This window comes from Macrobrachium rosenbergii, chromosome 5 (assembly GCF_040412425.1).
Source record: "Macrobrachium rosenbergii isolate ZJJX-2024 chromosome 5, ASM4041242v1, whole genome shotgun sequence".
NCBI lineage: Eukaryota > Metazoa > Arthropoda > Malacostraca > Decapoda > Palaemonidae > Macrobrachium > Macrobrachium rosenbergii.
This window is the reverse complement of record NC_089745.1, coordinates 39,519,540-39,531,791: the sequence shown is the minus strand read 5'-3', so window position 1 is coordinate 39,531,791 and position 12,252 is coordinate 39,519,540. Positions and strand designations below refer to the sequence as shown.

The window sequence follows — 12,252 nt, the reverse complement described above, 5'->3', positions numbered from 1 at the left end:
CATGTTCCCAAATCGTAGTTTGCCCAACAACACTCGTCTCTAAATCCTAGTTTGCCCAACCACACTCGTCTAACTACCAGGTACTAGCTCACTTATTTTGTCAACAGTTGCGCTATGGGTTCCATTACTGAATTCTCTCTCTCTCTCTCTTTCTTCTAGTATATATGCAAGCTTTCAGAATCAAGAGAAAGGGGAATTTGAGTGTGCAAACCATTTACGATAATCGTACGTGACATATAATAGCTCTATCATTATCTTCTTCTACTTCGTTTAACGTGCTTTTTTCCCATTTTTCATATGGGGTAAGCACGATGCCTTCTTTTGAAGGACGACGGGTAATAAATTCTTTTTGCATTTATTCTTTTCGACTTCAAATAAGCTTTCAGTAATACCTAATGTTTTCAGAAGAATGTCTGAATTTCAGATGAAATGCGGAACTGTCTCTCATGCAGTGAAATTCACCAATTCTTGGTTTGTTTACCTGGTCCTGAAGTGGTTGACTCAGCCACGGTATCTGTAGACGGGCTGACAATGACTGTGACGTTCTCGTTTATTTCTTCTCCTTCGTATCCATCTAACGTCGTGTTTAGGCTCACGTATCCTTTTACGATACAAATAGATATTGTCGTTACAATGAAACAACTAACTGTGTGCGTGTAAACCATTTTAAAAGGGGAATATATCGTGAGAACTCGCACACGATACACAGGCCAACCTGTCACAGTGCAAACTGGTGACAGGAAAGTTTTGGACGAATAATAAACTCTTACCTTTTTCCTGGATGGGTTCTTTTCTCCAGTAGGGTGCAGGGTCAGTTCTCGGAGGAAAAAATGTTCTATTTTACGGTACCGTTGTACGCTTAAGTGAAAAAGTATGCAAACTTTTATGATAACTAAATCGGCGTTAGTAGTAAGATGCAGCGCCGCCTTGCGGGAGCATGACAAATTAACATTTCGCTTTCGTCCAATGATTTTTACGCACTGGTGGTCTATTTTGCCACTGCGCAATGCCAGGTTGAGGCATATTTGCTTAGCATTTCTCAGTACTAATGCTTGGAGGCTTGCAACGTTTACCCAGGTCTTTCTCTTGCCTAATTTTTTTTGCATTTCTAAGTGTACCCGTTAACTGTCTTGGGGCCGATTCACACTGTGCGGTTCGTTTTCGTACGGATACGTTTCGTTTACGTTCCAGCAAAATGTCACTGTGTTCACACTGTACGTTTCGGATACGTTCAGTCTGCATACAGCTGTTGCTCCGATATGGCGCCAAAAAATTTTATCTAAAGCAGTTCGCTGCCATTGCTTTACTTTTAGATGAGGAAGAGGAAAGAGTCCTCGGTAAGAAAAAGAGAGTTTGGGTGCATAAGGGCCAACTGAAGAGGAAGTCAGAGGGAGAATACTGGACTCTCTATAAAGAATTGCAAGACGATAAAGTGAAGTTTCACCAGTACTTCAGAATGTCAATATCTCAATTCAATTATTTGCTTCAGAAGTTAGAAGAGGACTTCGTCAAGATCAATACTAACCTTCAGGAGAATATTTCACCACAGGAGAGATAGGCTGTTTTTTCTCATTCAAAGCTCGGTGAGCAGTTAGAAAAAGGCATTCTCAACATACCCTCCCCAACTGCCGAACTCATCTTGCACTGCACCTTTCGTCATTGTTGGAGACGAAGCTTTTCCTCTGAAAACTGATCTGCTGAGAACTTATCCCGGCTCACAGAGCAATATTGATGATAAGAAAAGGCATTTTAATTATCGGCTTTCACGTGCAAGGAGGGTTGTTAAGAACGCTTTTGGGATACTGAGTCAGAGGTTTAGAATATATCAAAGGACAATGAATTTGTTACCTGATAATGCTGTTAATGTTATATTTGCAACTTGCCTTTTGCACAACTACTTGCGTGACAATACTGTTGATGTTACCAACATAACTGTCTCCAACAATGAAGGTTCTTTAGAAGACATAGCTAGACAGGGAGGAAATGACCCTCATGGTGCATTCCTTGTAAGAGAGAAATTTAAAGATTTCTTTAATAGTCCTCCTGGTTCTCTTCCTTGGAAGAAAACATAGTGTAGAGATAAGGATGAATGTAAATGAAAAGGGTAATGAAAAATTATATCAAGATGAAGTGAAATACAGTTGAATATCTTACCCGGTTTTTTCAATTCGTCGCCAATAACTCTCCATATTTGTTCCTTCGTCTGATTGTCACTGTATCTTCTGTTACTCATATCATATAGCTCCTCCTCATACCCTCTGACCAACTCTATCAACTTCTCGTCACTCATTATTGCTTAATTACCCCCAAACGCAACGTGACCAAAACTGATACCTATCTCTGTTCACAGTGAGCGGTGAGGATGCGTATACATTTCGTACGTATACGTTTCGTACGTCGGAGATTTCTTCCAAACGTATCAGAGCCGTACGAACGAAAGCCATACGAAAGACGAACGAAGACCGAACCGTATAGTGTGAACAGCTCCATTGGTTTCTATGTAATAATAATTTACGAACGAAAGCCGTATGAAGACGAAACGTAAACGAACCGTACAGTGTGAATCAGCCTTTAATCACCATTCATTCTTCCGTCTTTTAGACTTAGCTAAAACTTTACACCATTCTGTATCTTGCTCTGTAAATCAGTACTCGACGCCAGGGAGATAATTTTGGAGTTCTCAATATCAAGATCGTAGAATGACTGGAATCAAACATAAAAAGAGTACTGTAATCTCTCTGGTTAGGAATAACTGGTTTACCAGACGTAACTGAACAGGGGGTTAATGTTACCTTCCCTTCTCACCGACTGTTAAGAGCAAAATGAAGAATTCCAAGTATTTCACATACATTTATAAGAGAAAGCCAAAAGGTGCAAATAAAATAGACAGCTTTTATGTTTGTAGGTCTAAGCCCATATAATGTGCACACCAGGGCTCTTACTCCTTTTAACATTTTAACAAATTACGAAATAAATGGACCCCTTAGAATGTCTTCATCTTTGCTTTATAATTACGTGTTTTAATTGCCTACATAAACATTAATATATAGTCTCTGTTGGCTACTCAGAATCTGGGGGTCCACACCAGTCTCCCTACTTCCTTTCGCACTACTGCTTTCATAAACAATCGTATGCAAAGATGAAACATCGCGGTGGGTTGATAAAATGGATTAGAGAAAGGGATGAAGAAAGGCTGATTTAAAATTACGTTTATTCAAATTTGTAATGAACAGAATTTACGGATCAATTTATAAGGTTTACCCCGGGATTCGCTTAGTAAACCAAGCTAGTAAGGAATAATTACACAGTTCTACTGACTTCTGTTTAGAAATATGACAAAAATAACAACTTATCTTACCATAAACATCTCAGCGACTAAAGAAGTCGCATTTGTAGACGTCAGCAGAATATGTGCTAATTTCCACGAGTGGTGTCACATGAGTTCTTCTGGGAAAAATTACTTGATGTTTAGCATTTGGAAAAGTGGGGGTCATATGAGCATGTTTTGTGATCTCAAAATGTAGTCGACTGGGTGTAACATGCGCACAAATTATGGGCTTCAAATTAAGCTCATGTGGCTTCTTCAAGGTGTCACGTGGGTCACATTACCTGGCACAAAATCGTGTTTGCGTGACATATTAAAGATGATGTCGCATGGGAGCGTTCACCAGCATTTTCTAGACTTTTTTTTTTTACATCTTGCCTTCGCAGTTCCAAATTTCGCTCCAGGTAGCCAATATGTGTCAGGTCAGTGCTCTGTGCTCAGTTCTCACGAATCGTGCTCAGTACCCTTTCACAGTGAAAGTACCACTTCATCACACTTCATCCACAACAGTGACACCAGTTTTAGGAGCCATAATCAATCAATCAATCATCCACAAAAAACCACAGTCACATATTGTCATGATCATACGAGGTGTACATAAACGAACGGAATCGCACGGAAATAAATCATTTCATGTGATTTCATGAAACTTGGGCTGTCAAGCCAAACACGGGAGCACTTTCGCCATTCAGCGCTTCAGACAGTAAAAAGCGAGATAGTTGGAGTGGTTGGACAGCAAGATAAAAGGATCCTGAGATTGCAGGAGATGAAATACAAGGATCAAAAGGTGCAACTGGGAGAAAATTCGTCACTCGAACACAAAAAGAATAGTTAGAGAGGTTGTTACAGCAAGACATCAAAAATATGAATGGAGGTCAAAAATGCACATGGTGTGCATCTTGGGAAGGGTAGGCGGCGATAGCAATAAACTGTAGAATGAAACTATTCATATACATGAATGAAGACACATAACCGTAACAAGCACTGCAAATGTTACAGCACATCAAATATATGCCACAGAAAGCATTAAGTATACATAATGGAATGAAACTATTCCTATACATGAATGAAGACACCTAACCGTAAAACCAATTTGTCAGATATGATAATGGAATGACTGACGCACCTGTCGAAATTTGTCAGATATGAACTGACGAAACTTCAGAAGTCTTATCACAACTGTCCTACTTTTAAAATGTTGCTAATTCTGACAACGTGAGATTCATTTGGCATCTTTTATGAAATGTACGTAGAACATCAATGAAACTGGGTGTTCGTTGACAACCTACATATACTAACGAAGATTAACTTCTATCAACTCAGTTTATCGTCGTATTCACTTTCACAATTCTTGACAACCACGTTCCCCTTTATGATATTCCTACTGGCCAGATCAGCCAGGGCGGAATACCTGACGGGATTAACTTGCACGTAGATATCAGAGTCAGGCCTGGAGGGAGCGACAGTACTTTGCGGTCCGGCTGGAGGCACCGTCAAGAAAACGTCTCTGTTCTTCGGAGGACGCCCCTGGTGGGTGGGTGGAAGAGAGGGCACCCTCAATCCTTCTCTCACCCGGACCACTGGTGCCAGTTCTTCGCTGGTTGGTGCAGATTTCTAAAAGGGAATATGAATATACACACACACACACACACACACACACACACACACACATATATATATATATATATATATATATATATATATATATATATATATATATATATATATATATATATATATAAACACTCGGATTAAAAGTTATATCTCCCCTGTCAGTTTTTTTGTTTTTGCGTTAGTGAAAATGAGTCTGATTTTCGCTGCAGGTAAAATATAAGACAGGTAGCGACCAAGTATACATTTAGAAGTGGTTTAACGAGAGAATGGATTTAAGAACTTGACTTGTGAATATCAAAAAGTAAAATTTTCATTTTTTGTATTGCTTAAGAAAACAACAGTTCACGACAGCACTGGTGAAATCTTATATTTATACATAAATAAGTTACATTTATACAGCCTTTCATACTGAGGCCTATTCACAAGAAACTTTCTAAAAAGATTATTAAAGTTTCCAATGGACAGAGTGCCCAGTTGTAAAAACCAAAAGAACAAAAAGAAACTAACATTAAAGATACGTAGATAACATATACATGATAATATAACAGATTAATCAAGTGAAGTTAGGTTAACCAGTTTAAATATTCAAACGTATGAACAGTTATTGAGAGCAACAATACATCTGTTTTAATGTTGACTTTATATACTGTAGATATAGATATACAACATTAAATTTTTCCCCGAACAGGAGAGAGTTATAGAGGAAAAAAAGAGACTATCTCACGCGTGTTCTCTTGCATTTTGGATGTTAGGGCCCTTCTTTTCCAGTGCATCTTTTCACCCACATCTCCAATACATGCGGGTCTCTCCGCCTTCCTACTAATGCTTCAGAATTACATACTCTTCTCACCACCAAACTTCCAACCTCCATTCTATTTTACACCACATAAACCACAGCTTCCATCCTCATATCACTTCCACTAGGGACAGTTGGTTCAACAGCCCCTTCATACATTCCTAACTTGGCTTCCATAGACAATCCAAGACTGTTACCTATCTTTTGCACACACGCTGCTGACATTACCCCTCAACTTTCTCCTCATAAAACACTCTCAAACATTTTCACAATTTCCTGAGGTTTCTCTTCACGATCCCAAATCAGCGTTGTATCATCTGCAAACATCAAGCGCTCCAGACTCCATTCAATTTTCATTCTATAACTTTGCTCCTCTATCAAATATTCTTTCTCTAAATTCTTATATCACTCCATCAGTAAAGGAGTCAGACAACCGTGAAAACATTAACACTATTTTGCCTCAGATCACTTTCATACCAAACCAGACACTCTTCGATCTAGAGTCTTAGACTTACTACACTATTATCATATTAACTTTTAATCGCTCTGAACAAGCTATCTTCCATGACACATCTTCAACACCATCCATATCACTTCTTTATCGATTCTAGTTGGAGTTTTCTCTGGGATTATGTATACCACTCATCAACAGAGAGCTTTTTCCTTCTTACCGATTTGTTTCATAGCAAATACGTAGTCAACAAACTCTCTTCCTTGTCCAAACCCTTACTATTTCACCGCTGATAAACTTCTCCGCCCTATTTTGTTTCCTATCGTGTCATAAAGTTTAGGAAGCCATCTTTCGTGTTAACAACTCAGTTCAGAATAACACTTCAGCTCTGTAATCACGCAGTCAGATTCAAAGATTTAACGGTTGCGATTACAAGCTCACTCAGCCTCAACTGTTCCCATCTGCAAGCAGTCTTCGACATACACTGACTTGCACATTAGATACTGTATGTAAGAATTAGTACAACCTCACCTTTTTCCGTCGCAAGAAGAATGTCATGGCGTTACCCATCAAAACTGAGAAGGAGAACGGCGACTAAGACAACCAAGAGGTAGGACGGACTCTGGGGCATGAGATCCCAATTCTGACTCGAAGTAGGCTCTGGTGTAATGCTATTAATAGGCTCTGTAAGCAAGATAAGGTCAAAACAGCATTGCATAAGAGAGGAATGCGATAAAATAAGATAGTTCAGGATGTGATTTTCTTCACAGAAAACGTCGAGGAAAGCTATCATTACTTTTCCTCAACTCAGTTGACGGTCAGTTTCCTTTGGCAAGAACAATGACCAGGATGTCATTGTTCCTAGTGCAACTTACAATAACTGTTACTACTGCTTCAGTTGTTGATAACAGAAATATTATCATCATCTATCATTATTATTATGCCTTTTCCCAAAAACGAATAAATATTGCATACTAACAGAGCCTATCAAAGACATACTGACGTTGTGTGCACCTTGTTAGACATGGATAACAAAAGAATAATTAGACGTGATATTTTTATCTTGAGAAGCTGTTAGGGAGTGAAAAAAAATTATTCCATCAAAACTAATGAGCGAAAAAGTAACTGGAATATACCAGTTACATAAATTTTTCCTTTGCATATATTTATGACTTTATTATATTAACAGCTCACCTCGTTTCTGCTCCTTGCTTTCAACAACTTTCAAATTTGTAGTCTGAGTCTAGATCTATCTCTGGTTCTCCACTGTATCCTGTATCCCAGATAATTTCCTCTTGATAATACAGCTAAAAAATATAAACGAATAAAGATAAGTGACGAAAAATAAAAAAAAAAACGATCCGCAACCCCAGTGTACCCAAGTGAAAAGATTGGCTATCCTCAGAATGAACTTGTTAGACAATAAAAAGGCGAAGGGACATTATAAAAAAAGATGCACCGCCAGTATCAGAATGAACTTGTTAACAAGCCACCCCAAATATTAGCTTGTTAAGATAAACAACCCTCAGGTAATGTTGTTCTGTGTACATGGAAACAAATACCATTGAGAAAAGTTTGATTGCTAAGTAGATTAGAGACTAATCAAACTGTAACGTAATTTTATAATTTATTTAAGGCTTTTATACGTAACTTGAAACGATGATGAGTTGCTAATCAGTCATTTTAAAAATATCGGTGAATTGAATAATCCGTACCTGAAAACTGCCACTGCGCAGGTCGAAATGAACTTGCTCACTGAAGTTAGGAAAAGTCTTTCCGAATCTCTTGGGCTTGGTTTCCTTGCAATAAACTGTACCGATATGGAGCTGGTACTGGAACCATTCCCTTTCACTGAAAACTTGTCAGGGAGTGTGGATCTGAAGTCTTCCCATGGAAGTTTCCATACTAGCTCCCCTGATGTAAACAAAGAAAGATATTAAACTTCAAGGACAACAGAAGTTCAAGAAGTCACTTAATGACTGCCCACCCTCAAGCGAATTTCACACAAGATTGATACTCTTTTTCAAAACTCATGAGACCGTTATAGTTTCTCATACGATTATGGTACTACCTAGAATACCAACTTAACAAAGAGGTGTCGCATACTAAAATTACAAATTATTTATATGAAACTGACCACTGCACTTGACGTAAGAGTCCAGACTGAAAATGAAATACATTATACATAGGCCTACGCGTATCACTTCAAGACCTGACCGAATCAGCACAAGATTTTGATCGCTTATTCTTGGTCAACAAGTAACATTTGAGCAGGATCCAGCGAAGAATTAACGTTTTAACCGTCCGAATACATGAGAGAGGCTGAGCTCGGTCTCACCATATTCGAATAAGAGAGGCATTAAGCTCAGCCTAATCATATATCTGAGTATATGAGAGCCAATGAGTTCGGCTAATCATATATCCGAATATATAGGAGACAGTGAGCTCGGCCTAATCATACATCCGAATACGCCAGAGAGAGAGAGAGAGAGAGAGAGAGAGAGAGAGATGGGCTTAATCAAACATCCGAACATACGACGGACAGCAAGCTCGGACCAAACATATGCCCAGGTTGTCTAATGACACTTACCTTCGGTGAAGTTCCAGAGAGTGTATGCATTCTCAACAACCAGACTCTGAGAAGAAGAAATACGCATCTGCGACTCGTTATCGTAGCTCAGCTGGATACCAAGAGGACTGAAAGGCAGTCACAACTGGACTGTTGGATATAACAGTAGCTCCGTTAACAACCAGCCTTCGAAATGCCAAGTCCTCGTTGTTTGGTATTAGAACGATTTACTGTAGTCAAGTTGATCAAGGATAATTTACAATAATGTAATAATATATACATATTTTTGCGTGAGTTCATACAGAATTCTGCGTGTGTATGCTAGAAAGTGAGTACTCGTACTCACTTTGTTACATGTGATACTGTGAATCTTTTTGTATAAGGACTTATGCCTATCTATCTATCTATTGCAGTGGTGAGTTAAAAAAATGGGATGTCATATAATTCTCTCATCAAATGGAGCATTGCTCATGATATTTTCTACACACACACACACACACACACACACACACACACACATATATATATATATATATATATATATATATATATATATATATATATATATATATATATATATATCATTATTATTATTATTATTATTATATATTATTATTATTATTATTATTATTATTATTATTATTATTCAGAAGATAAACCTATTCGTAAAAACAAGACCGCAGGGGCCATTGACTTGAAATTCAAGTTTCCCAAAAATATGGTACTCACTAGGAAGCAAGAGAAGGTAAAGGGAAACACAGAAGAGATCTAAATTATTAAAAAGAAAAAATAAATTAATAAATAGATAAAAATGTATTGAAATATGTTTCGAGAATAGTGTTAGGGTAGTGATATACTGCATCTTCGCTTGAACTTCTGAAGTTCCAGTTGCACGACATCCTCAGGGAGACTGTTCCACAGTCCAATGGTGTGAGGAATAAAAGACCTCTGGAACTGAGAAGTTCGACAGTGGCAATTTCCTGGGATAAAATAAACTTCTCACTGCAAACCTACAACCGTATGGGAAATGAATGAGGACAATTTCTCTTACATGGCAGGATTCGAAGCTATACCCACAGAGGTTTCAACGAGCAGAGTAATACTGCATTATGTCTGGTACCATTTCTAGTACCATTGTGAGTAGGGTTCAAATCCTGCCACAAAAGGTGCAAGTTTCTTTGATTAGTTACCACTCTGAGAATAAAATAACATTTGCTCTACTAAAGCCAAATGAAGAAATGGCTCGCCTAAACTAGAATGTGTGGTGAAGCATATTTAGATTATACCAAGTAATCAGAACTGAATTTAAACCTATAGTTCAATGACGTACTCTGAAGTTTGGAATAGGTGGAAACCTCAGGTTTAGACTGTAGCTCGTAAAATACACTCGTGTCTGCAAATATTCCACCACTCGGCAGATTAAAAAAAAATAGACAAATTTATAGCAGAGAATACCAACCTCTTACAAATTTTTATAATATCAACTTCTGTCAGAGACTATGAAAGAGGTCAATACCCCAGTGCCTAATTAGGAGCGGCTTAAGAATGCTGTACAACAAACTCATGGTTTCGCAGAACGCTTGGTAAACTGTAAGGCTCCTTTCACACTACGCGTTTTTAATCCGCTGCCGCAAGCGATGCGGCTCCGCTTTTATCAGTCGACTGATAGATTATATATGAAGCCTTTCACACTAGAGCGGAGCGGATTTTTCGCCGGAGCGGCACCGCCTTGCATGAGCGGTGTCCCACTGGCTTTGCGCGGATCCGTTCCGCGGGCGGTGACAGCTGGCTATCATGTTCAATATGAGTCTTCACACCACGCGGGTTTTTCCGCCTCTTGTTCGGCGAGCAGTAGTAGACCACGCAGTGCTTCTCGTGGACTTGAATAAACACACAGACATGGAACAAAATATTGATATTGAATTACTTATTTCATTAGCAGAAATGAAACCAGTATTATGGGACAAAAGCCTAGAAGAATACAAATGTCGGAGTTCTGTTACATCGGCTTGGAAAGAAGTTTGCTGTGGATTAAGGGAGGGTTTTGAGAGTCTGGATGATAAAGAAATGAATGAATTTGGTATGTGTACTTACTTTTCAATTTACAAACATTCTTAGTATATTAATTGTGGCAAACCAGTTTCTGCAAAAGTTGTAAAGACATTCATTACCAAAATTCATTTAATTTCTCACATTCATATTCTAGAATATTGCCAACTCAAAGGTCACTCTTCACTCATGAAAAAATCAGCAAACGCGTTTCTGATATCATTTGCTGCTGATCCAGCCCGCGAGCGGCGACCGCCGTATTGGCGGTTTTCGTCTGCTATGCCTGCGGTGCGGAGACCGCCTCGTGTGCGGAAAAAAAACGCATAGTGTGAAAGAGACGTCACATCTCGAGAACCCCAAGTGCTAGAGATAAGTTCTTGGCATAATTAAAACGCTTGAAACATAACCCAATTCTTCTATCTCGTGTTGTATACCCTTAAAATGGACAAAATGGTTTTGAATCGAGGCTACTATCCATCCCGTGACTGTCTCGTGTGGCTGTGACGTCATCTCATGAGAAATTTCTAACAACTTTTACAGTAATACAAGAAGACTGATGACTTTTTCAAGATAAAGGTTATACTAACTCACTTCCTCTCGCAAAATATGATGACTATGTGATGCCAAAGAAGCATTAAAATATCCAGGAGGTTTTCATGGAGGCGGCGCGGAGACACTTTTTTTCCGTAAACAGACGGCTTCTTGTTTCGTGAATACGATGAAGATTCACTCACGAATGTTCTCTCGCCCTTCTTCCATTCAGTCTAGAAGTATTACGGCAAATTTTCGAGTTCTTAGGGGTCTCGTTGAACAATAAGAAACACTTCAATAAAAGTTACAGTAGGACTTGGCTTCACCGCGGAGAGGAAGCCACTGCCTAGCTCTAAATAGATCTTGGCTAAGCAAATCATATCTACTTGAATTCGGTGCCACATGTAAAGTGCATCCGGTCAAAAGGTTAGGATATCTTGACGAGGAGAAGCCGAAATAACGATGTTTTCATCATCGAAAAGTTGACAATGACATATAGCTTTTAAATGAAAGATATTCTAGGAGGGGGAGGTTCTAGAGGTCGGTGCGCTTCCGATTCTATTTTGGGATGAGGATGTTTGTCCTATGCCCGTTTTTCCTTCTGGATGTGAGTCACAGTTAATCAATGAAACGAATATGCGTTGCAAAATAAGTGCTGGGACTGTTTCTAATTGGGCCGGGGGCTTTATAAATCCGGTTGCCTAACTCTACCGCAATCTAACAGCACAATTATAGTGGTGCAACTTTTCAGTTTCTTGGTCGGAAAGGATAACAAACTTTTTATGTCCCTGTATTATTGTGTGATGGATCATGTAGTACTAATTATGCAATCAAATGCCTGTACGTCCACCCAGGAAGGTTAAGTGCAATGTTCCAAGATACTGAACCTCCATTCATCTCATATTCTGGAATGTTAA

General features: G+C 38.8%; 1 protein-coding gene across 2 annotated transcripts in view; it reads right to left on the bottom strand.

Annotated features, from left to right (window-relative positions):
* The window catches only part of LOC136838688 (protein O-linked-mannose beta-1,2-N-acetylglucosaminyltransferase 1-like), a 31,093-nt gene extending 19,411 nt beyond the window's left edge, over positions 1-11,682 (bottom strand). Inside the window, exons 1-4 of one of the 2 annotated variants that reach the window (XM_067104092.1) lie at positions 11,396-11,682; positions 7,902-8,100; positions 7,381-7,493; positions 6,718-6,870 (exon numbers count right to left, since the gene is read on the bottom strand). The gene's annotated coding sequence lies outside the window, so the exon portion shown is untranslated. The remainder of the gene's footprint in view (positions 1-6,717; positions 6,871-7,380; positions 7,494-7,901; positions 8,101-11,395) is intronic. The other variant, XM_067104091.1, reaches the window with a different exon arrangement.
* Between the last annotated feature and the right edge of the window lie 570 nt (positions 11,683-12,252).